General features: G+C 42.7%; 1 protein-coding gene across 2 annotated transcripts in view; it reads left to right on the top strand.

Moving 5' to 3' along the window:
- LOC121596528 (E3 ubiquitin-protein ligase MIB2) overlaps window positions 1-24,407 on the top strand; it is a 58,603-nt gene that overhangs the window by 2,935 nt on the left and 31,261 nt on the right. The window lies entirely within an intron of this gene.

Raw genomic sequence — 24,407 nt, 5'->3', positions numbered from 1 at the left:
AAACCCTAAAAGGGGGAGTAGTAGTGTATCGCACAAAATCAAATATCCATCATTAGAAGGGGGTTGATTTTTGGTATGAGTCGGTGGAAGTAATGGTAATAGGAAAAAACGGAACCTTTCCGTCCTCGAGGTGGGGTTCGAGGTCTCCATGGCATTGCCATGGCTACCTGTTGTGCGTTGTTGTGGCGTTTAGGTTATTGTACCGCGAAAAGGGTCTTTTTTCCTAGAAACTCTAGGGAGAGAAACAGAACCTTAGGTCCCATACGTGTACACTGCCGGACCGATTTTATCAACAGTCAGAAATGAGAGGAGCCGGTTTTGGCATTAAAAGAAAACTTCATTAGAAAAAAAATATGTTGTTGGAAAAATATTGGACAAACAATTTTGCTTAATATTGCCAAGAGATACAATTATGTAATGAGAAAGGAAGTTAGAACTTATAAGATTTATGATCCAACTAGATCAAACCAACATACGATCCCAAATGCACAACCATTAGGTTAAATTTGATTTAATTGAATATTTTGACTACTGTACTACAAATTTGTTTCATGCTTCAGCTAAACATTGAAATATATATTTTTTAAATTTTAAAATCAGTCAGTTTTTTTTTAAATTAATACAATCATACAATGCGCTCACGTGTAGATCTTAAGTGGGCTAATATTGCAACAAAACAGATAAAAATCCACTTAACTACCTGATAACTGTGTAAAGAGCGACCACCTTTTGCGTTGATATCATCGCAGTTATCGGAACTGAAATAAAAAAGAAGAGAAAGGAAGCAAATAATAATAATAATATTTAAAAACTGATGAAAAACGTACCCCAAAAACCAAAACAAACGTTAAAAATTTGTGTTAAAAAATGGTAACAATGTTTGAATATTTTTAAACGCGTTTGTTCGCATTAAAATGTTTTATTTTTAAATTACTGAGTGTTTCGCTGTGTTATGTTTCTTAAGCTAGCTCTCTATCTTCTTTGCAACAAATAAACATTGCCTCACAAACAGCCCTGCTTCATGAACAGGGCTTATTTGTGTGTGTTTGGATAGCATTTTGTCCTCACTGAGCGATAGCGTCCACGACACACCACGACCAAACCAAAGGAGTTCATATTGGTTGACTTTTCTCCATTCCCCTGTGCCGGGTGCACTGTAGCGCAGCAGCAGCAGCAGCAAATTGTTATCAAAAAAACAAAGTATGATGCCATTGCATATGTTTGTACTTTGTGACCAAAAAACGACAACAAACAAATGAATTGTTTTTTTTGCACCCAACACTATGCTGGAACGATCGCGAGTACCAAAACAGAGCGCACAGGTGCATAAATTATCTTTTTCTGCCTGACTCATTGCGACGACCACCTTTTGCTTCGGTATCGGCCCAGTTATCAGAAAAAAGGAGGAAAAAGGAAGCCCAAATAAATCGACTTACGGTGTCACACATTCAACCGTACATTTCACCGCTTATGCCGATAGGTGCGGCTGATAAAATGGCACTTTACCTAATTAAATCAATCAGGTCCGGGATCGGCTCGCACAGGAAGGAAGGATCCTGTTCCGGGCTTTGGACATTTCGATGCATTTCATTGGTGTGTGCACTCTGTCTAGTGGAAACGTTCCATTTGTTCATCGCAGACTATTGAGTCAGTTAGTATTTCTCGGTCGCCAAACATCGATTGCAACGTTGCGAACGCAAGAATAACAAAAAATCCCTTTTCCATTGATTTATTTTTATCGTTAAAACGTGTTTACGATGGGAAGTTTTAGAGTTCGCATTGGAGGATGCAGTTGCTTTTCCACAAAACACTAAATTTTGCAACAGACGTGTTTCTGTGTGTTTTATTTCAATTCTAATTTTAGGTGCGTCTTTTTTGTGCAATAACAAAAACAATCTAGAATCTGCTCCACTTGGCGTGGGGATATTGTTTGGCCTTCAATCGCATCCGAAGATCATTCGACAGGCCGTGTGAATTCAACATTGTTCAACGAAACTGCGTTACTAGAGGAAATGGATAGAGGGTTTTTTTATTGCTTTCTTTTAAACTATCGATCTAGAATCGGTTGTTTTCCCTCTGCGGACACACGTTGAAGTGTTCCATACTGGCAACAAAGGCAATCGCTAAAGAAGAGCGCTTAAGCGTGTTGATTGGTCAGAGCGGAAGGCAAAGATTGAAGGGTTTGGATGTGTTGCAATCGCATAGGAATTGTTGTTGAAGGCGGTGTATTGTAGAATGGTTCGTTTTTAGAACAGGAAGCATACGGCAAGCGGACAACTTCTTCTTTTGGCTCAACAACCGTTGCCGGTCAAGGCCTGCCTGTATGTACCACTACTTGTGGGCTTGGCTTTCAGTGACTTATTATTGATCCCCCCATAGCAGGATAGTCAGTCCTATGTATGGCGACACGGTCCATTTGGGGCTTGAACCCATGACGGGCATGTTGTTAAGTCGTACGAGATGACGACTGTACTATACGAAAAAGGCACGCAGACAGCAACAACTAGAAAATATATCGATGATCTATAGTTTACAGTATATTTCGGTCAATATTCTATGATATTGAGTGATTGCTTAACTAAACAAACAATGTAAGACCTAATCACATAAAAAATGAACAAAAATAGTAGGAAGACAAGACCGTTCCGAAAGCGATAAACATTACATATCCTGAGAATAATTATCCTTGTATGTAATGCCCAGATATTTGTTTTCTGTGAAAAAAAAAACTGTAAATCTCGTTTTTCCCAAAATTTCAACTTAGCTCCGCTATTGCGTTTGACAAATAGAAGAAAACAAACAACCAGTGTATATGAAAGATAGAAGTGTTGCGAACTGCCTTTTAGATTGGAAGGAAAAGAAGGCTAAAAATCCAAAAAAATTGAATGCCGATTTTTGTTCCTTTTCTTTATTAATAACAAAAAACAGATATTGGAACCCTTTCCATTTTAAGTTTCGTAGGCTGAAATTTCAGCCTGTCAACTGTTTGCTTTGTATAGCAGCTATCTAAGTGGGTATAATATAAAGGTGGGATTATCCCAAGGTGTATGAATTTAGAATTGAGAATGAAGATTTTTAGAATTTTTTATATCCTAAATTTCTTCAGTTTTTGAATGCTGGTGACTCATCATATTGATAAGTTTATGTTTTAACCAAAATATACTAATGATCCGTCCTTTAATCCAATTTCAAAATTATTCGCTAAGCATCACCCTTACCATAGGATGCGTAGGAGGATCTTTTTGGTATAGGATGCGTTTTGCATTAGCCCAAGAACACCTAGCTCTTACACACAACCGGTTGACTTCCCATAGGTTACTATCTTCTGCATAGTAAATTCTGCTTTTGTAATTTATTCCCAGAACTGTCATTCTAAAGTTATGCTCTTCTCCAATAATTTGTGATCATTTGCTCAGGTTGTGTTGAATCAACCAAATACACGCAACTTTTCTTCATATGCAAAATTTCATCCACAACTTACTATAATGAAAAGAGAGCTACTCGGTGCGCTACTCCCGGACAGATCTTCGACCTTGACGTGCTCAACAGGTTAGTGAACGACTACTAATGTGATTAGTGCAACCGAGATGATCGTAATCAAACTCCAGCCCCTCGTATTCATCGCCAAAGCACTTCCTCAAACCAGCTCAAAACCAACCCGCCATAAAAACTCATCCCAACCCAGCAGCCCTCCGAGTGTGTGCCCGTGTGTCTCCGATATCTAATTGGCAGGTCCTAATTGTATACTTGTGTGTGCCCATGGCCCCACCCTCTGCCACCAACAACCTGTTCGTTCGGGGCAGCATAGGCAGTCCGGGCCGCGCGTGTACGTACATCTTCCGGGAAATCAGATACAGATGCTGTGTAGTCACGCCGACACTCTTTCTCTCACCGACCCACAAACAACTACCGGAAGCGCAAGGTAGCCCCGGCTGGTAGCATGTTCGCCCTGATAACAGTTTACCCCGTTTAGTCGGCCCTTTACATTACTCGGTTCCAATGACAATAGAGAAACCGCCGCTCGCACTGACTGACGTCACACGGGGTTGACAGGGCAGCATATAGTAGTGCCGTTGATCCCCGTACAAAGCGAGCGAGCGATTTTGTGCACCATTGTAGTGTAATCACCGTCCTCCAGATATGCCAGCCAGACTGAGTGTGTGATGGTTGTGGCTTTTAGCGCTGTCACCCTCCCGTGGGGGTTGTGAGTCATCGGGTTAGGTCGCCAATAGAAGAAACCACCGAACAGAGTGGCTTTGCAGCATGCCATTGTTGCCACATTATTTATCAGAACCGAGAGACACACTTTTTGTCTCGGAAATAGCAATTGTGTGTGTGTGTTTATGGAAGAAAATGTGTCTGGTCTGTCCACTGCAAGTGACACCCAATTTGAACGGCAAAACTGTATGCGTAGCTACACACTCGCCGTTGACAGGGAAAGCGAAAGAGATAAAGAAAGATGCCTGACGCCCCCTTCTTTCTCCGTCGTTGCAGCATCAGAAGCAGGAAAAAAGCGATAAATGACCGAAGAGGAAAGGATTCTGCGGGGGATACTAGTGCGATGACACTACGCTCGTCGGTGCGGTATCGCCCACACACACTCTCTCTCTCTCTCTCTCTCTCTTTCTCTGACCAAGCCTGGCCGACAGATCGTTGAGATCGCGATCATACACAGAAAAAAAAACATATGTGGCTGGCCATCTACTTCCGTGGGTGACTTCCGGTCGGTGACGTCGGGATGAAATGGAACAAAAAAAAAAAACCCGTAGCAATCTCGGTTGCTGCTCGGTTCGGTTCGCTTTCGTGTTTGGTGCTTTGTATTGTTTCCGGGCTGTTTCGTTCTCGCTTTTCCCCTTTTCGGGCCCGGGCAAGAGATCTTGTCTTAATGATTTCCGCATTAGGGGTGCTGCTGCGGGCGGTCAGTTTGCTTTACGAATTTGTCGGCGTCCCGGGTTTGTCACTGTGGGTGTTTTGATTCTTCTGTTGTGGTTGTTGTTGTTGTTGTTTGTCGTTGCTGTCATTTCTTCATTTGGTCACGTTTAAATAATTTTCGGCCGATTGGGCGAGCGTCTCTTGCTTGCCCGGCTGTCAACGTCTGAGGGGAGAGATAAAAGGTAGATTAAAAATTAGAACAAATTTACGAGATTTCACGTCGTTCTCGTCACTACAGTTTTGGGTTAGTTGCATAAATTGGTTTGTTTACGTATTAGTTATGTGGCAAGTTCGGTCCAAGTGAAAAACAGGAAAATTTAAGTAACATTTTTCATTGAACATTATCCCAACAAAACAGATTCATGTAGGCTTAGTGGAATAAATGTCCTATAAAATGTTTGTTTTGTTTATCAAAATCCCGTTGTACAGTCGTCAACTCGAACCACACGATAACATGCCTGTCATGGGTTCAAGTCCAGAATGATACGTGCCCCTCGTAGTAGTGTTGGGTTTCTTGCATCTTTTGTTGAGATTCATTCATATCATCCCTATATTATCCGTGATATCAGCGACTCACGAATCGAATCTCTAAAGATTCATGAAAATCCAAAGATTCATGAATCTCCAAGGATTCATGAAGCTCCAAAGAAATCTTATAGATTCATGAATCCATTATCATTCATAAATCTACAGTGATTCATTAATCTTAAAATATGATATAAAAATACATCACATGATACAGTAGTTAACTTTCACGACTTAAGAACACGCCCGTCGTGAGTTCGAGCCTCACATGGACCGTTTCCCCATAGCATAACAACCTATCCGGCTTCCTTACAAGAAGGCCAAGAAGGCCAAAAAGGCTCGAAAGCCTGTATAGTCTGGCATGACCACGTAGGTTGTTACGCCAAGAAGAATAATAATAAGAAGCTCAAGCTGTGAAGCTGAATTTTGGTCGATTTATGAATCCCCAGAGATTCATGAATCCCCAGAGATTCGTGAATCTTTCGAGATCTATGAATCTTTGGGGTTCATACATTTTTTGGATGCTTAAATCTTTTGAGATCCATCGATGTTTGAGATTCATGAATCTGCCCAGTCGAGATTCAGATTCATTGAATCATTTCAAAGATTCATTTAGATTCATGAATCTGAATCAGATCTATCCAACACTACCCCGTAGCAAGGACTGACTATCCGGCTGCGTGGTAGTGAATGAAAGCCTTGTATAGGCCGGCATGTCCGGCATATAACGATTATGCCAAATATAAGAAGTTTATCAAAATATAAATATGAAACTTGACATAAAGCTTTCAACAAGCAATATCAACGTTCTTGTACTGAAATTGTTTACCATTTTTAATTAGTCTTTATGGCAGCTAAAATAACTTAAAAATCTAAAATAACTAAAATAAAATAAGCTAAAATAACTTCAAATTGAATTTTAGGTTTTTTATTTAATTCTAGAAAAACCTTTCTCTAACACACTTTAATACAATAATGGTAATGAGTTCATATAATGACGTAAATTTATGTTTTTTTAGCAGTTATTTTCCAAACTTGCCCCCCTTCTTCCGACTATCAAATCAAATTTTATCGTAAATGATAGACATATGAAAGAAATAAATTCAAAAATATTCCTTTTGAAATATTCTTCGATAAAGACACAACACTACGCAACTAAACGACATCACACACAACCACAGCGATTCAACGAGAACCCAGCAAACCTCAGGACAACCGTCACCAACGCTTCGTAAACAGCATTCTCTTTTCCTCTTGCTGCTCTTCCTTACTCCAGAGTTCCTTGGGTTTCCGCTGTTCTGCCTGCCCGTCAAGTTTGGTGCGTAGAATGTTCTTACTACCACCACAACCACCACAAGGAAGGAGGTGCCCCCGGAAGCGTGCACCAAACGCGGTCGGGTAGCCAAGGAGCAGGAGCGGAAATGAAAAAGGAAACAACATTCGTCAACGGAAATGCCGCCAGGCGCAGGCAGAAAAAGTGTTGCGAGTGCGCGCAAGAATGGATAAAATGTGTGTCCGTTTTTTGCCCAGAGACCCTGCGGGTGGAAGCTTTCCGTCACCAGAAGGAGGCCGTTTTTCCTTGGCTTCTTCTTCTTTTTTATTACGCTTTCCGGGGCGCTGGGTTGTCGTTGGTTGGCAAATGAATAAAATGTTTATTTTTTGCTAGGATCTTGCTGGCACGGCCGGAGGTTCAACTGGTTAGTAGCGGGGTAAAAGGGATGGTTGTGTGACTTCAGCCTTCTTCGCCGGCCACGGGAGCGGCTGTTACTGGGCAGTAAGGCCAGGCAAATGAAGCACCAAACACTCAAAACGAATGATGCACGCGCGTCCATGGCGATATGAACGACGTGCTTTTTTCCACTCCTTTTGCTTTTCTGCCGCTTCCTTAAGGATGTCATCCGGCAGGGATGCAGGGAAAAAAGCTCGGACCATCTGGGAAGCGTTTCTGTGTGCGCAAAAGTGTGTAAACATTGCGCTGCACAAACTGCTCCAGGCTGGTAAATGTCCAGGCGCTTCGGAAAAGGGAGCGAACGTGAAATATCATTGCTGGGTGTATTTTTAAAATCATTCAACGAGTTTTTCCCCCCCAAATTCTGAAGCTGTCCTTTATGCAGCGCTGCTTCGTGTTTGCGTATTCATTTGCGTATCTCAAGCCACAGTTTTACGTCATCCTGCGCATCGTTGCATCATGCGCACGTGTTAGAGTTGGGATAAGCCTTTCGCTCTTTAGGTTCGTCAGGATTAGAGATGATAGAAAAAAGCTGAAACAGACACTTGTGTGATTTGATATGGAAACGATTTCGAAAAAGTGGGACAAATTTTACGGTTCTTGAATATGCAATCGCTCACATCCACTAAACACACACGAAACGGTGCCATCATGGCGTTATCGTTGGCATGGCAGGATCATATTTGCTTTAAAAACCTGCTTTTTGCATTCCAAAATAAACTGTTGCACGTTAGTAGTTGTAATGTCCGGGTATGTTTGAATGTTGGATTAAAGGATTTAACATTTGTATGCATCTTCCCTTCTAAAAAAAATGAAACTCACGTTAAACCATCAACTCGTTGATGCTACTTTCCACCTACATTGCGATGTTTTATTTTCCCCTTTTTTTAAAAACCTTGATTACACGCCCAAAGGAACCGTTTCGTGATTATTTGCATTGAATGCACCCGACACAGACACACGCGATTCGTGCCAGCCGCTTTTCCTACTGTGTCTAGTTTCTACTAGCGCGCTACTCCATTTTACAAGTGTCCGGTGCAGTTTTTTTTTGCTACTTTGCTGAGTGCCTTTGATGTTGCGCGGTTTTGTTTGCCGTAAAGCTTTTTCCTAGCAAATGAAGTTGTTGCATCAGAGCAAGGTAGTGAAGGAGCTTTTCCGCCAAGTGGTAAAATGACACTAAAATGCAAAAAATTATAGTTCGAATTTAAAATTGTTAAAAGGACTTTAAATTATGGTACTTATTTTTAAAGAAATTGCTTATAACTTATTCTTGACAATTTGAACTGTCTTTTAACTTAATGTATGTTGTATGCTTACTTTTAAATTCTACTCGAATGTATTGACCGTTGAGAGCCTTTCCTTATGATTTTTAATCTAAATTAATTGACGAATTTCATAACAGCGCTCCAGTGCTCTATTCCTGAAGCTTTCCTGAATTACTGTAAAAGAATGAAGCTTTTGTAATCGAATATTGACCATTCGGTTACTATTAATATATACTGCAAATACTTTGCCACTTTCAAGACCTTGAAAAAGCCACTCCAAAGCCAGGAAGGCCGGCGAGAGAGGGACAGAGACCTTTTGGAGGAGACAGTAGCACCACTTGACGGCGTCAATTCTGTCGCAAACCCCATCGCTGCCGATTGCATTTCTACGCCAAATGTGTTTCCGCTGCATCTGTGTGTTTGTGTCGTATAATCGGCCGAGGTCATCGCAAACCAAGAACAGCCGTGGCAAAGAGGACGTGTCCGACGGCATAGAACCGGGCTGCGGTCGTCCGTTATCAGCAGAAGCAGCAGCGTCGCGGCAGATCCACTCTGGCCCAATGGCGCAATGCTATACACGTATTGGCGCTGTCCATTCTTATGTTTTCGCTAATGGTTCGGTGCGGACAAAGCGATTCGAGTCGGTCGCCTTTGCTGCTGCTGCCTCAACTCTACTGCACCATTTTTATCGGTCATCGGTCGGTTTGGCTACAACAGGGGACCACCGGCGGATGGATCGTTAAGTGGACATCAAGTTTTAATGCTGGCGACTTCCTCCGTCCTCTGCAAGACACAGCAAAGACGGGGGTTCGCAATGGGGCGGCAGTGTGACTGTTATCACTGAAACGGTATCGGCGTAAGATACTGCGCGCGGTGCGTTTTTGCTGCACTGCATTTTGATCGAAGATGACGCGCGGGTGTTGTATCGGTCATTCCGGAGGCTAATGGGTGTCTCGGCCACTTCCTTCTCCAGTGGGGCATCGTAGACGTTCTTAACGCCGAGGTGTATCGTGCCGCGGGTGTGTAATGGGCACATGTTTGTGTGCCTTGTCATCGGAGAGTAATGACTCGATCGCTGTGTTTTGTTTTAATCTCGTTTTGTACAGCAGAGTTGCATTTTTGATTCATTTACAAACTTTTACATGTATGCCTCATGTTGCTGTTAAGTAGAACATGATTCAATTTCAGCCTTTTAGGTGGCTATCGGGCAGTTGCAATCGGAATGTGCAACGCTATGTCTTTTTCAGTTGTTTAACTTTCTTGCTGACTTAACCGACTGAATGTATTCCAGCTGGAATGCCTTCTTCTATAGTTTGATAACTTCCTAACAACAACACAATGCCGACAGATGCCGTTCGAAGAGTCGTAAAATAGCAATAAACACGCAGAACTTGCTTATCTGTATGCTCACGGTTCATGAAAACACATCAAACAACAGCCACAATCCATCCCGGAATTCGTCCCCGCTAGTAGCCGGCTCCGGAGTGTGGGTTTGTGTGTGTGGGCAGAAATCGTTAGAACATTAACCGACCGACCAGCCAGGACCATTGGCTGCGCGCGACTACGTGCCAACGAAGGACATCGATTAGCGTAATTGATCTTGCATCGATGGTGGTGTGACCCCCGCCGCGCACTTATCGGCTGAATGCAATCAGTCCGATTGATTGCAAATGGTGCCCATTCCCCGCCGCCCCTCGTGCAACATAAACCGGAACTCGTCATCCTTGCCCATCATTTAGCAACATCCTAAGGTTGCTTCTCTCTGCTCGCTCTGTTTCACTTCGCACTCGTGGATTGTGGAAGCGAAGAGATGTTGGATTTAATTGCAGGACCTCCCGCTGCTGCTGCTGCTGCTGTTGGCAAAATGGTGTCGATGGTGGGGTGTATCGTGTTGCCGGCGACGATAACACCGACCAACCGCTGAATGGTCTGGTGCTGGTGTTTGTGTGTGTGGGAGTCAAGGCTTCCGAGGGGTGCCAGGATGCAATTAACAATTTGTGACCATTGACGAAGGAAGAAAGCCACCAAGCCAAGCCGATGGGTGAAATGTGCAGCGAGTGCAGCTTAATCGTGCTGTTTGTTTAATTTAGGTCGATTAAGTCCGAGATGGTATTAGGTTGGTACGTGTTGAGCCTGAATCGTGAAAAAAGAGGTTATGTTATTTTATATCCAATATTGTAAGTTAATTGTTGGAATCGAATCACGAAGGGAATATCCAAAGTTTCTTGAATCTCTATGCATAAATCTATCGAGATCCATTTCACTAAAAAAACCATGGTGTTTCTTATTTTTGCATGCATTTTCAGATGTTCACTATTTTTTGGATAGTCATAACAAGTCATAACATGAATGATTTGAATTTCCGAAATTGGAAAAGGTTCATTGGTCTCCAGAGTTTAATGATTCTTCAAAGATTATCGATTATTCGGATATTCATAGATTCGACTCAATGGAAATTGATATTTTCATAGAAATCCAGAATCTTTGGAGAATCATTCATTGAAGATCTATCAAGAATTGAGCTTCAGATTTATTGATTAAATTTCAAGAATGATTCGGATTTATTTTATTTACCTGAATCGAAATTACGCATTTCTATAATGTTTAGATACTTGAAATCCTTGCTTAATTTATATAATTACCTTACTGGGATACATGTTTTATGTTGTAAATGGCTTGAAAAAGTAACATAGATGAACTTTTTTTTTAACATGCTGATGACCTGATCCAACGAACCTTAAAATAACACAAGTTATTATAACTGCACCTGAATAAAAACTCCAGTGTTAATCACAAATCCTGAATGCATCCTTTCAAAGTCTCCTCATCTAGCAAATTTAACAAAAAAAAAACTGCTGCAAATCTCCACCGCAATGGAAGTAAAATTATTCTTTTCATCTTCATAGTCGAACGCGGTTCGTCAATGTGAAAGTACGCCGGTGCTCTCAACGGTGAAAAGAAACCTGCCCGATTTACCTCTACGAGCGGGCTGGCAAGTATGATGCATTTGCTACATGTTTGTTTGATTATGATTCTCGCCGCACCATGCTGTTGCCATGAAGTAACAAGTAACAATTGGCCGCTCAATGGCCACGACGACGACGACGTCCTCCTTTCCGGTGAAGTGCACGTTTGAGCCTAACAAGCGATTGATGATGGGACGCAGTAAAACAAAACAGAAGAGCAGAATAGAACCCGGAGAAGAGTGTCCTGACGTTGCCGTGTGATGCCTTCACATCTGGCCTTGGGGCCTGCCATTCGTCGTCGAGGTCAAGGAGGCAGCAGCGGCCTGCAGTCGACACAGTAACGCTAGGTAATATGGGTAGGGTTTTCCAAGAGGGAGGACGAGCGTACCGCTTGTCCTTCCAGGCTCCCGTTCAAGGGTCGTTACTTTCAAGCGTGCCTCAGCACAAAGTGCGCTGGTATCCCCCCGCTGCCATCAGCTGCCATGATTGACGATGATTCATGCGAGAGCGGTATGTGTCTACTTGATGCGGCTCTCGTAGCTCGTCGGAGTTCTCGTTTTCTCGCTGCCCTTTTTACCCCCTCTTCCTCCATTATCACACTGAAGTCACGGCAACCGATAGCTGATATGATGGTCCAAGGACATGTTGATGCGAGGGAGTGGGATGCTCGCAGCCATTCATGCCACCATTTAAGGAAGTAACAACGTGATACTGTTGTCCCGAACGGTTTTCTGCTTCCGAACGTTATAACGGTACACCATGTACGTATATATACACACACACACACATTTGGGCGGTGGTCGTTCTTTTGGTACGGTTCATTGGATGACGATGCCCCACGGCGCTTTTAAAACCCATGAATATTGTAACGAATGGGCCCCTCGGCTGTGGGACAATTTTCATGTGTCAAAATGGCGTGTAACGATTAGGCGTGTAACGACATGCGTGTAAACGTTCTGTTAGATGTGTATTTGAAATTTCTGGAGTTTGTTTGAGACGTAGTTTTTAATATTTAAAGAAATAATTCTTAGCTTTTGAGACTTCTGTATTTATTTTTACTAGAACGATCTGTGATTTTATTTCCAAACGTTTTACAAACCTAATGTCACCTTTGTTTGATAGTCCTGGTATTCTTAAGATGAAGTCAGCAACTAAAACTGTCCGTCAAATCTGTGACTTTGTCATTGATTGCCGTATCCAGGCAATGACAAGCCTTCTAGTCTTTACATTAGTCTGATTTGTTTACTCGGCAATTCCTTTCAATATACGGATATTTCCAATGCTCCAACATGCCCAATTATCAGCTTCTAGAGGACTTCAAATCTGATGGTTAAACCTTCATGCATTGGGTTTAGCTATGGTTTAGATCAATGTGATGTGTCGTTTGAGGCTCTATGAAGTTTTTGGAAGACAACAAAAAGCTGGCCGGACTAAACCTGCATTTCTCTATTTGCTGGTCTTCGTCAAGTATCTTCAATTAGACCAAGTAGGTCTTAGCGAGTGTGGAACACAAAATCAAGACAGAACTGTACGACGTCCAAGAGCAGCATAATCATTTATTCTTTCTTGGAAAGAAAACAATGAAATATTTTAACAGGATTCGCTCATAGTTCTTTTACATGATCTGTAGTTAAGTATCTTTTCTATCGAAAATCGCAAGAATACATGGAAGTCCTTTTATGTAGATTTTTCAAGAATAATGATTTTGTTATGGAGTTGTTAGAGAGTTGGGGTGTGAGTTGTGTGTTGGGTATTGAATTTCTATGAATCTTTGATAGGACCAATTGCCCTTGCAAACCGTTGTCGACCATGTCCTAATTCCATCTGAGCTCAGAGCATCGAGTATTAGTCTTTTTGGAAAAGTCTTCACTCGGTGTTTGGATATGCTCAAAGCAATACAAAGCATCAATATTTTTGAGTAGTCAATTGTTGGATCTACAAGAACTGTATTTGGAAATAAAACTCATTGTCCACCTACTATGTTCTTATCATGATTGTTTATACTTCAAGAACATGAGAGTTTTCTATTTTCCACTGCATAACTAAAGTATCGCGAAACACAAAACTAAAAACACAAAAGTATCGCGAAACACTACCTCTTGCAGTTGAAGAAAGCACTTAAAACCTTAAATTTAGTATATTCCTACGCCACCAGACGAAGTAACATATTTGAAACGGCATAAAATAAATATCTCATACCCCACCCACCGGAGTTCATTTGTGGGTAGCGCACGTTTCAAATAAAAAAATAGTCCATCCAGTCACTCCATCGATTTATGCGACTACTGACCGGCCCCCGCCCGACCGGTCCTACTGAACCATTACAACCATATAAATAAGCGTTACCACACTCGGGACGAAAGGTTTGTTTCCCCCGGTGGCGATGGAGAGGATTGTGCTTAGTTTTTTGACTTATTTAGTGCTTCCGTTGTCACCTGGGAAGTCGCAAAAGCGAAAGCCACACCCGACCTCTGGCCGCTGCGAGTTACATTACCGTCAAATCGGCAGATCGACATGTTTCCTTTTCATCGAGCTCTCGTGCCACCCTGTCTTTTTGTCCCTTTTTCGTTCGTCCCCTCTTCATTACTTCAGTTTTGGAGAGTAAAAGAGAGCGCTAGGTAAAAAAAAACACGAACATAAAACTGCACAGTCCACAGATCCTGATAGGATTCCGGCAAGGCGACTGGGCTTTCCTTTCGCGCTCGTGTGCCCAATTTACTGCTTACGGGTTACTGCTAACCGACCTCGGGCTAGCCTGGGGCAATGGGGAAGAAGATCACTTTCATACATATTTTATTGGCCAGAAGTTCGTGCGGGTTCAGCCGGAAGGCGTCCCCGGCCCGGGTAATGTTTTCACACGAATTGGCTTTTACTGCCGTGTGTGAGTGTGCGAGTTCGACAGGGCGCGCTTAGCTGTTGTGGAGGCTTTAGTCTTTTTGGGTAGTGAACCCTGTGCGCCAGTATTGCAGGCTTTCTCGTTCTTGTTGTTGCCTTCTCGCTTGGAGCTTTTTGAAGGTGAAACGTGCGCATCCAAATGCTCCAAATTAAGGTGTCGTAATGATCCTTTTTATTGAGCATTGCTAACGGTTCAGGGTAGTAGCAAAGCCGGGGAAGGGTTTGAGGAGCGGGAAAACGATGCGCTGCCTTGAGCCAATTTCCGGACCAGGTGAAACGACGACACACGCGGTGCCCGGTGGTGTTGGTGGTACCGAGACAAATTTCAGCTAATGCATACACTCAACGCTGATTCGAATTTTAAATAATCTTCTTTGAGACGATTTTATTTCGTGAGGATTGTGCGGAAAGGAGAGAAGAGAGAGAGCGAGAATACGAATTACTGTGTCCCTCAAATAGATCTAATTTTCATACAGTTTTCTGTCGTGAATGTACATTGTACTTGGTACATTTGTGTACAAAACATCGTTCAGGACAAGCAATGTAACATTCGTTTTAAGAAATTACTAGAATAAAATTTTCCTCGCCTACGGAATTGGAAGATTGAATGCATATTTTTATTATGATTTGAATTAGATTAATCTTTAATAATCAACTCAACTTCGTAAGTTTCTTTCCCAATCAATAAAATCCCATTTCTACATTGTGTATCGTTTGTCAAATGGAGAATGCACTAATCAGGTGTTATGTTGCGCTATTGATGAAATTAGCGAGCCTACATAACCATAATTAAAACTAATTCATTATCCCTATCCTATCCAAGAGTTGAATGTTGCTATTCAAAAGTCACTGCGTAAAATAGTATTTAATTTATTAAAATTAAAATTAAAATCCTATTGATTAAAGCATAATAATATCTTATCATACTAGAAGTGGGTCTCTATAACCTCACACAAAGGAAGAGAAGGGTGTATCTAATAACGGGCTGGGTCTAAGTGGTTTGGATGGAGTACTTCATCTTCTTCTATTTGGTGTAACTTTCTACGCGGACATGCCCGGCCTATAAAGACTTTCGAGACTTAATTCATTACCACGCAGTCGGTCCTTGCTACGAGGGGACCGTCCATTCTAGGCTTGAAACCATGACGGGCATGTTAATGAGTCGTTTGAGTTGACGACTGTACCATCCACCCGACCCTTGGATGGAGCTTTAAAATTTATTAGGAGAGCAGATAATCAATTGGACAGCAAGCAGAGACATTAAGAACTTTATGTTTCATATTGAGAACAGAAGACACTGTGTGACCATGGAAGACGATACAAAAGTGTTTGTGTAAATTGTCACTGAACAGCTTCTAACCTATTAATCCTGTATTGTTGCGCAGTAACTCTGAATTTGTTACGAATTTATGTGAGGATTATGACCTAAAAACTGGACAACACACTGCAGCTTTCTGAGATACAGGGTTTACCCCAGTCAAATAAACTGAAAATAAATAACTGTCCACAACTGTCAACAACTTCAGCGGTTTCTTGTGGAAAGTACCGAATAGATGACACAGAACAATGATGTGTGAGACAGGCTGTGCTGACCATTAAAAGAGAAGATTGTTATAAACCTGTAAACAGTTGTGTATTGGTCTGAAAAGCCCTGTGAAGTGGAAAAATTGGTTAAATAACTCAATTAACGCTTGAATAGATTTAAAAAAAAAATCATTTAGTTGTTCGACCCGTCGCTCGAGATGCGTAACAACACTAGGGAAAATGTCTTCAATACTGCAATGGCCCCAAGTAAATCAAATCTTTAGAGTGCTTTTTAAAACCTCGTTTTAAACACTACAAATCAGTTACATTCGTTTAGGGCCATATTTAATTTATTCTGTAAACCAATGCAATCTTGTATTTTGTTTGCTTTTATTTTTCGTGAAATATTCCGTTGACCGACCGACCATCACACTTCTGCCCAGCAACGCGCCACAAAACACGCTTAACCCCGGTTAATCCACTTTCAAATAAAGCCGTTGCAGTGGTATCGTGCGATATAGCCACAGAGAGTCAGAAAAAAATACACACAAAGCAAAAACACCACTCCATTTTCACTTTCCTTGGACCGTCTTATAACCGCCGTTCGCCATTCCGCGAGATGAAGCATAACAACGGCACAGAAAAACGGCAAAGGGTAAGAGCAAACAAGACCCCCCCCCGCCTCCCATTCCGAAGGCCATTATGTGAGGCAACGCGCTGTGCCCTCGGCTGCATGCGCTGAAGGATATATGGTGCGCTCTCGAAAGTGTTGTCTGATACGACGGTGTTCGTGTGTGCGCTTTTTTTTGCCCATTTTTTGGATCTGCCTTCGTTGCCGCGTAGTACAGTGGAGGAGTCGCCGTCGTTGCGGGTCACTGCGGTAACTGGTGCAACATGAACACACAGACACGTGCACACACCGAACTGCATCGTTTCGGTGCATAATGTGGTGTGTATAATAATGGCGCCCTCGACCATCACCGTTGTCATCGCCGATCCCTTCCTTCGTTTACCGAGCGTTTTCTTTCTTTACCTCGTTTGGGCGCTGCTGCCGCTGCATATTAATGTAATTAACATTCGCGCGTTCCGTGTGTCTTGCGAGCTTCGTAGCAAAGCGAAAATTAAAATAAAAAACAACACAAACAGCAGAACCCCGGCACATGTGTCCGATCGCGACCGGCTGGGGTGGCTCCGGTGTTGGGGTGGGGTATACGCCACCGACTTGTTTTTTGCGCGATAATCGCGGCAATAGCTACACACAGTACGGCACGGGCGGACGTATTGGGCGCGTTGTAACGGCGGCAGCACGCGTCTGCGCGCATATGGAACGTAAGGGCGCGTGCGATGTTTTGTGCGGATTTATAGCGCGCGCGCTACTTCCATAATGTCCCACTATCAAGAGGCGTAAGTTTCTTCGCAAATCCGACCGGGTGCGGGTGACTCACGTAAGTAAATCCACCGACTCCCATTCCATGATGAAATATTCACGATAATATCGAGCATGGTAACATAATAGGAAAATATAGTTATAAAATGTTAAATATCGGCCTTTTTTTCTATTTCAATCTTATAAACTTGGTGTGTCATAAGTGGAAGGAAGAATAAGAAAGGCGTAAAGGCGATAATGGTTCAAATTAATCTGCGGAAAAAACGATGAACGTTAATTTTGTGATCACTATTCTGTGTAGCATGATTAAGGGATCGTCTATACATTACGCGACAACAAAAAAGATTTACATCACTACTGTTTCAATATCGATTTCCTGTGGCTAACAATCAGTCTTCGTTGTTATATCTGACACTACAAAGACTTTGAAAATAAAACTGTTCTCCAGGCATTTTTCACTAAACAGAGACCAAATAAAGTAAATTCTGAAGATGATTAAACAACATGTGATAAGAAAAACGGCCGGTCTCGTAGTACAGTCGTCAACTCGTGCGACTTAACAACATGCCCGTCATGGGTTCAATCCCCAAATGGACCGTGCCGCCATACGTAGGACTGACTATCCTGCTATGGGGGGAAATCAATTAGTCACTGAAAGCCAAACCCACAAGTGGTGCAGGCAGGCCTTGACCGACAACGGTTGTTGAGCCAAAGAAGAAGAAGATAAGAAAAACGCTTAAAGGATTCCCATCTACACCTTGCGATCGTTACGTCATTTATGGAAAGCTGGGCAGACTTTTGTCGAGAAAAAAAATTGTGATGTACATGGGATTCTATGGCCCACTTATTGGACAGCATGAAATCCAATTGGATTATAGGAACTTCTAGGCTGAAGTATCAGAACTCATGAACACCCTTGCGAGTCATAGATAGTCAGACCTGGACTGGTCATAGTTATTGCGCCAAATAGTAAGAAGGAAGAGTAACTACGTTACAATAAATTGGAGCTAAGTAAAGGAGCGAACCATGATTTTTTTGGTGTAGTTTTGAGAGGCTCCAATGGTGTTCTTACGCCTCAAAACGAATAATGAATGCTGACTCAAAATTTCCGATGGTTCATTCAAAAACGCAAATGTTAAACAAATAACGTTTTAACAATGTTTTTAAATGTTAGAATTATATAGAATTTAATAAAATATTGGATAAAAGTATTAATGGGAATTGAGAATTAAAGATGTGCTAAATAAACGTCGTATAGGAAAAATCAAAACATTCGTTGAACAAATTAAAAACAATAAAATAAAGTCATTAAAATAACCGTAAAATAAGACACGCATTCAACATGGATCATAATTTCGCCCCCTTTCGATTATAGTTTCGCTAATTCACTGTCTTATCCTTTCCCACCATTGCCTGCTACTACTACTACTACTCGTCAGTAAAGGTAAGGAGTCAATTATGGGAGCTGGCTGAGCCGGTTACATTCCATCACGTGCGCCATTCGCTTGGCCCCACAGAGGTAATAGCGCGTGCGCGTGCGCAAAAGCTTCCTGTCGTCCCATCCCGACAGCTCCCCGTCCGTTGGCTGTGCGCATAAACATTGTATTTATTGCTTTATCTTCATTCCGCCAGCCACCAGTGTTGCGTTCTCGAGCCTTTCAAGCAAGGGTAGAAGGAAAGCAAAAGAAACAACTCTTTTCCGGTCACTGCGGAATAATCGCGCAGTTTGTGAGATGTGTCACTCTGTCACTTTAGAACGGACTTCTTTCAGCCCCGCTCCCCGGGCCCGGGTCGTGGCTGTCGCACGTGGCTCAAGCGCACACACACACATGGTTTGACGGCCGTCAGCGTCGCCCGGCTGGTGTTATTCTCACCCTCGTCCATATGCGTCATGAAAAAAACGGGTGTGTGATTGTGCGCGAATCGCGTCTTTTATGCGTCATCACGAGTTTAATGTTATTCCTGCCGGTGTTGTTTTTGATTTGTTTGATTGCATGCGGTTTTTTTTGCACGGCACACGACACACACACATGCACACGCACACGCACACTGACTGATGCAGTCATGTAAAGAGAGCAAGATGCAGCCAAAGATCCGATTTGATGAATGCATTGGAGAAGGAAAGTGAAATGTGTGCATCGCGTGTACCAAGTAGTTCAACTCTCCCGAGGAAGTGGAAGTGAAACAGATTGCAAATGATTCGCCCGACAGAATGACGGATGAATGTGTCTGAATGGGGGGGAGGGGATAGTTTTTGTACCTCCACTCTTACCATTTTAATTTATTATCTTTTCTTGCTCTTACTCTGTGCCATTTCTTACTCGCGTCCTGTTACAAAGTAGTGTCTGCGCCACTCCATCACTCTATAGAGAGTTCGCGTACGCATTGTATGTTTTCTTCTTTTCATTAGTAACTTCTATCAGCCGTTAAGTGCTGTTGGTCTATTTTTAGAAGAGCTTTTCTTCCCTCACCGAAATCAATCTTGAGTGTCTTTTGTCTGTGGAAATATTATAGTGTGTGTGTGTGTACGACGCTCGAAACGCAGATATCATTCATCTGCTGAAACTTATCTTAAGAAGGAGATGTTGTGTTTTACGCGTTCGGCTTTGTTCGACTTCTTTCCTTTTATGTAGGGGGCTTTGGCGGCACACTCATTAGCATTCGGGCTCTGGGCTTTTTTGTTCGGTTTGCTTAGGAACTTTCTGCCGCTGCGCGGGGGTGTATAGGCAAAATTTGTCACGGTCGCCTGCACTATAACGGTACGCGGTTTTATGTACGGTTTTATTTCATATTTTTCCCCATACGCCACACCAAGAGTGTGTTCACTTCCTGCTGCTGCTGCTGCTGCTGCTGACGGGCGATCGCTTTCATTAAAGTTTTCCACGACGAGAGCATCTCATAAATTTATTGCCGGCAGCAATATTATTCCTAACGGGTGTGTGCAAAGTCTTGTTGTTTTTCGTAATAAACTTACTGTTACACGCCTCTCTTTCTCTCACCGCACGATACACATCTTTCATGTGGTTTTTGCACGCTTTTTTGTTTGTTTATTTGTTTGGCTTTTGCTGTTTAGCAATTTAGGACCATTGAAAAACCAACACACAAAAGCTGCTGCCCGTGCTGAGACGTTGTGATGCGAGGGCAAACTTCTCGCCATAAGCACGTTTATTGTTTTCCGCCCTGTTTGCTGTGGCAGTTTTTATTATTGTGAACTAAATAAATGGATATTTAACCTTATCGCAACACGATGCGTGTCGACAGCCTTGTGCTTGTTTTGTAACAGTGAGCTTTACCCGGTCTGATAATGGTAAACGTTCGCTTAGTTTATTCCATTTTTATGCACCAAGAAATATGCCTTTTTGGGTTTGCTCTTTCAGGTTACTGGTGGATTGTATTTTAACGCTCAAAATATGTCTCAATAAAGTACCCGTTCGGCGCTATAATGCTCCAAAACGATCCAAATCGCACACCCTCTTGCTGCAAGCTTACGTCAATCGTGTCTGTGCTTCTTTTTTCTCTCTCTCTAGTGAAAGCCACCTTTCTGTCCAACTTTTCACTGTCACACAGAACCTTCTCCCTCCCCTTCCTTGACCTTCTCTAACTGACCTCCCGCCCAATGTGGCGTCCACTTTATGGTGAAGCTTTATTGCATTTAATAGATTTAAATTTTGACCTCCGTCTCGCCGGTCGTGGTTCATCGCGAAAGTAGTCAGCAGCAAGAGGGGAGGCAAGGCAATTTTTTTTTTCATTTTTACAACACACTATTGGGGTGGCGTGATGGTGTACTGAAACCCCAATGCAACGTTCGAGGCTTGGCAGAGTGGCAAATTAACTCCCCATGCTGTGTGTAATGCGCGAGTTTACCGCGTGGTGGTGTTGTGTCTCTCCCTTTCACAGCGATCCGCTCCGATGACTAATGTCCGTGTCTGTGCAGTATGGCGGAACACCATGGCAAAAACACCCTTCATCTCTCCCCTTCTATGCTTACACCAAGCGGCCAGTGAGGTGATGCAGCAAAGTACAGCACAACACAAAAAAGAAAGAAATTCTCCCTTTGGCGCGAACTGGAGCATTCCTTTTTTTCATATTAACTCTGCTGGGTGATTTATTTACTTTTCACCACAACTATGTACCACACTGGCTCTTTGATGGTTTCCCCGGCCGCGGCCCACAAAAGCGAGAGGATGCTGGCTACCATCAGACGGGGAAGCAGGGACAGTGTGAAGAGGTGGACACTCTGTACTTCGCGGTCGGATTGTCTTACCCGCTCCTGGGAAAAAAGAGCAGTGAATCCATTCGTGGGCGCCAAGGCGGAACGTGTCGGACCGTACTCCGGAACTGATCCGACGCAGCCATTTTGGACTCTCGAGAGTGAATGTGTGTGTGTGGTTTGTGTTTTGCGTGGATGATATGCCATTTTTCCTCCGACTTGACGCCATTCGAGGGAGATGAAACGAGTGTGTGTCTGTGTGTTTTTATTTTTAAACTCAAACGCCGCACTTCCACCCGAAAAGCCTGTCAGCCATTACTGAGCACTTTTGAGGAAAGTATTTAATAAAGCTGTACTTTGTGACAAATTGCTGCTCTCCAGCATGAATCCGCTGACGTATTGAGCTGCTGATGCCCACTAATGCTCTCTTTTGCCCATCTGACACATATTGGGAGGAAGACTAACGCATAAAAGGGCATGAGTCATCGTGGCGTGACGCGCTAGGCTCTACGTACACGCAGCACAGGAGAGATTATGTGTTCCCTTGGGGCACTTTTTTGTTGTTGATAAACATCCCATTCAGCGCACACCAGCGGCTCGGGTCAATGTCGCGGAAACGTAGTACGTTTATCAGCGTTAACAGCCACAGCTGATTGCGTGGAACGTGAAACAGTCATAGTGTGCACCATTCAGCACCATCAGCGTCCTCCAGCAGCAGCTGGTGGTGAACGGTACTTGTTGTAAAATATGCGAAAGGAAATTCCAAGCTTTGGGGAGGTTGCGATAAGCGTTCGATAATCGGTTCCTCAAAAAATTAGCCCGAATTGTTATGTTTGCATGGGGAATTCACCACAGCTCTAACGCTCGTACGATAAGCAGGCGATTGCTTCATAGCTGTTTCACCTTAAGTCCGGTATGATGCCATAACGTGATAAGACGACAGGCGAGTGTCATTAAATAATCGTTGGCAATAAATGAAATACAATTTACACTTTGAAGACATCAACTGCGCATTTTAAGTCACAATCAGAATCTCAGATCAACTTCAGAGAAATCTGAGATGTGTATTGAAATGCTTCAGGATATAGAAATTTGTGAGACATGTTCTAAAAGAGCTAAGAAACTTTTTTGTTTAGTTCACCAGAGTCATGTTGTATCCTGGGTACTGATCTAGAGGTTCTTCCACCAACTCAAAATGATGCGCCGACACCCAAACTTGTAAAAATCCTCCAAATGAAATTACAGGGTACTTTGGAAATTGCTTCTTGGAGTCCAGAAAGTCCAAAGTACAAAGTCTTTATCGTAAAAAGATGCAAGAAAGTGTCCCAAAAGGTTCTGTACACCTGAAAACCTCTGTATTAAGATCTTCGGGCTTATTTGGTGACTAACTTGGTCTTGTACTTGGAGCATACCACATGTGAAGTAAATGAAATTGATGATTGATGATCAAATTGAAATAATAAGACTTTCTTAATCTCTCAATACATTCCCGTCAGAACAAATTTAATCATATAAAATGAGGTGATGTCAAGGGATCATCCATTAATTACGTAACGCTAAAAATGCTAATATCCTTCTTCTCGTAGTATAATAAACGTACCGCTTGATACAATCTCCCTTAATTAGTCATGTAAAGGATTGGTTATTCAACATCAACATTGCAATAATTCTTGAATGTTGAATAACGTACAATACTTTTTTCTGTTGGAAAGCATAGATCATACAACTCAGAAATGCTTTTTCAACTTATTTTATTGATGAAAAACTTACTCTTACATTCCCTACCTTCACTCTCCTTCCTATTGTGAACGTTACGCCATTTATGGATGATCTCTTATTACATTCAAATTAAAAGCTTTGCAAATTAATGCCAATTCCATTTCATTTCCATTGATAGTGGACTGCATTGCTTCCAACATTTAAAGATATTGGTTGGAGTTCACTGCTCTTAAATTATGTTATCATCACTTGTGTGTAATGCCTTGCTATTAATGCTCAACCGTACCGCAGCGCTATGCATGCCAATTTCAATGCAACCCTTCACGAAAGAGTTCCTTACCTTCCTCCCTTAAGTTCAATGTATGCAACAAATCGAATAAACACTACACCGTCGCACCTTTACATCGCTCGACCGTATTTTATCAGTGCGCACGTGTTTGCAGTGAATTCAATCCGCTTTTTTTTTCGCTCGGATCGGATTAGAGGAATGAGATTCCGGACGAAATAGTAGCGCTTCAACAAAATCCCTGCTGTGTGTGTGTTCTTTTTGCCCCATTCTATCCCATTCCTGCGACATGGAGGGTTAAGGGAATGAAAGGATTAAGGAAGAGAGTAGCGACAGACACTGCTGAGTGTTGTGTCTACACAGCACACGCGAGGACTGGAGAAGAGTGCAACGTGTTGCACACTGCGAGAAGGCTAACCGTTTGCCAGGGCGAACATAAAAGGGTCGTCGGCAGGGTGGGGAGATGGCGGGATATAGCACGTTTGTGTCGCAGCCCAGGTGTGAACGGTTGACGGGGTTCGCGTTACAGAGTGCCAAGTGGAAAGGCTTCAAGGGACGCAGAACGACCGCGGGTTGGGTTCGGTTGGGTGTGTGTTTGCGTCTGTTTTCTTTCTATTTTGCACTCGCCAGCCGGGTACGTTTCCAAGGCCGGTTTGGAGCGGTTTCGTCACGTTGCTGTACGGTCGATGGTTTTTGTTGTTGTTGTTGTTTGCGTTCGTTTGTACTCTCCTCCGGCCGGTTCGAGTATCTTTCTCACAAGTGCGATCGAATAGCCGCAATGACACTGCAGTAGTGTCGCCTGTGTTTGCACCGCGTTGCCGTTTATCTGTCACGGTACTGGTGCGAGACCGTTCCGCGACGGGCGTATTGTAGTCGCACCCGTGAAATTTCAACGACAGAACACACTTTGGACTGAGTTTGGTTTGGCGGAGGAAGCAAAAAAAAAAAAGACATACATAAACAAATCCC

This window comes from Anopheles merus, chromosome 3R, assembly GCF_017562075.2.
Source record: "Anopheles merus strain MAF chromosome 3R, AmerM5.1, whole genome shotgun sequence".
Taxonomy (NCBI): Eukaryota; Metazoa; Arthropoda; class Insecta; order Diptera; family Culicidae; genus Anopheles; species Anopheles merus.
Note: the sequence above shows the minus strand (reverse complement) of the source record. Positions and strands in the feature narration are given on the sequence as shown.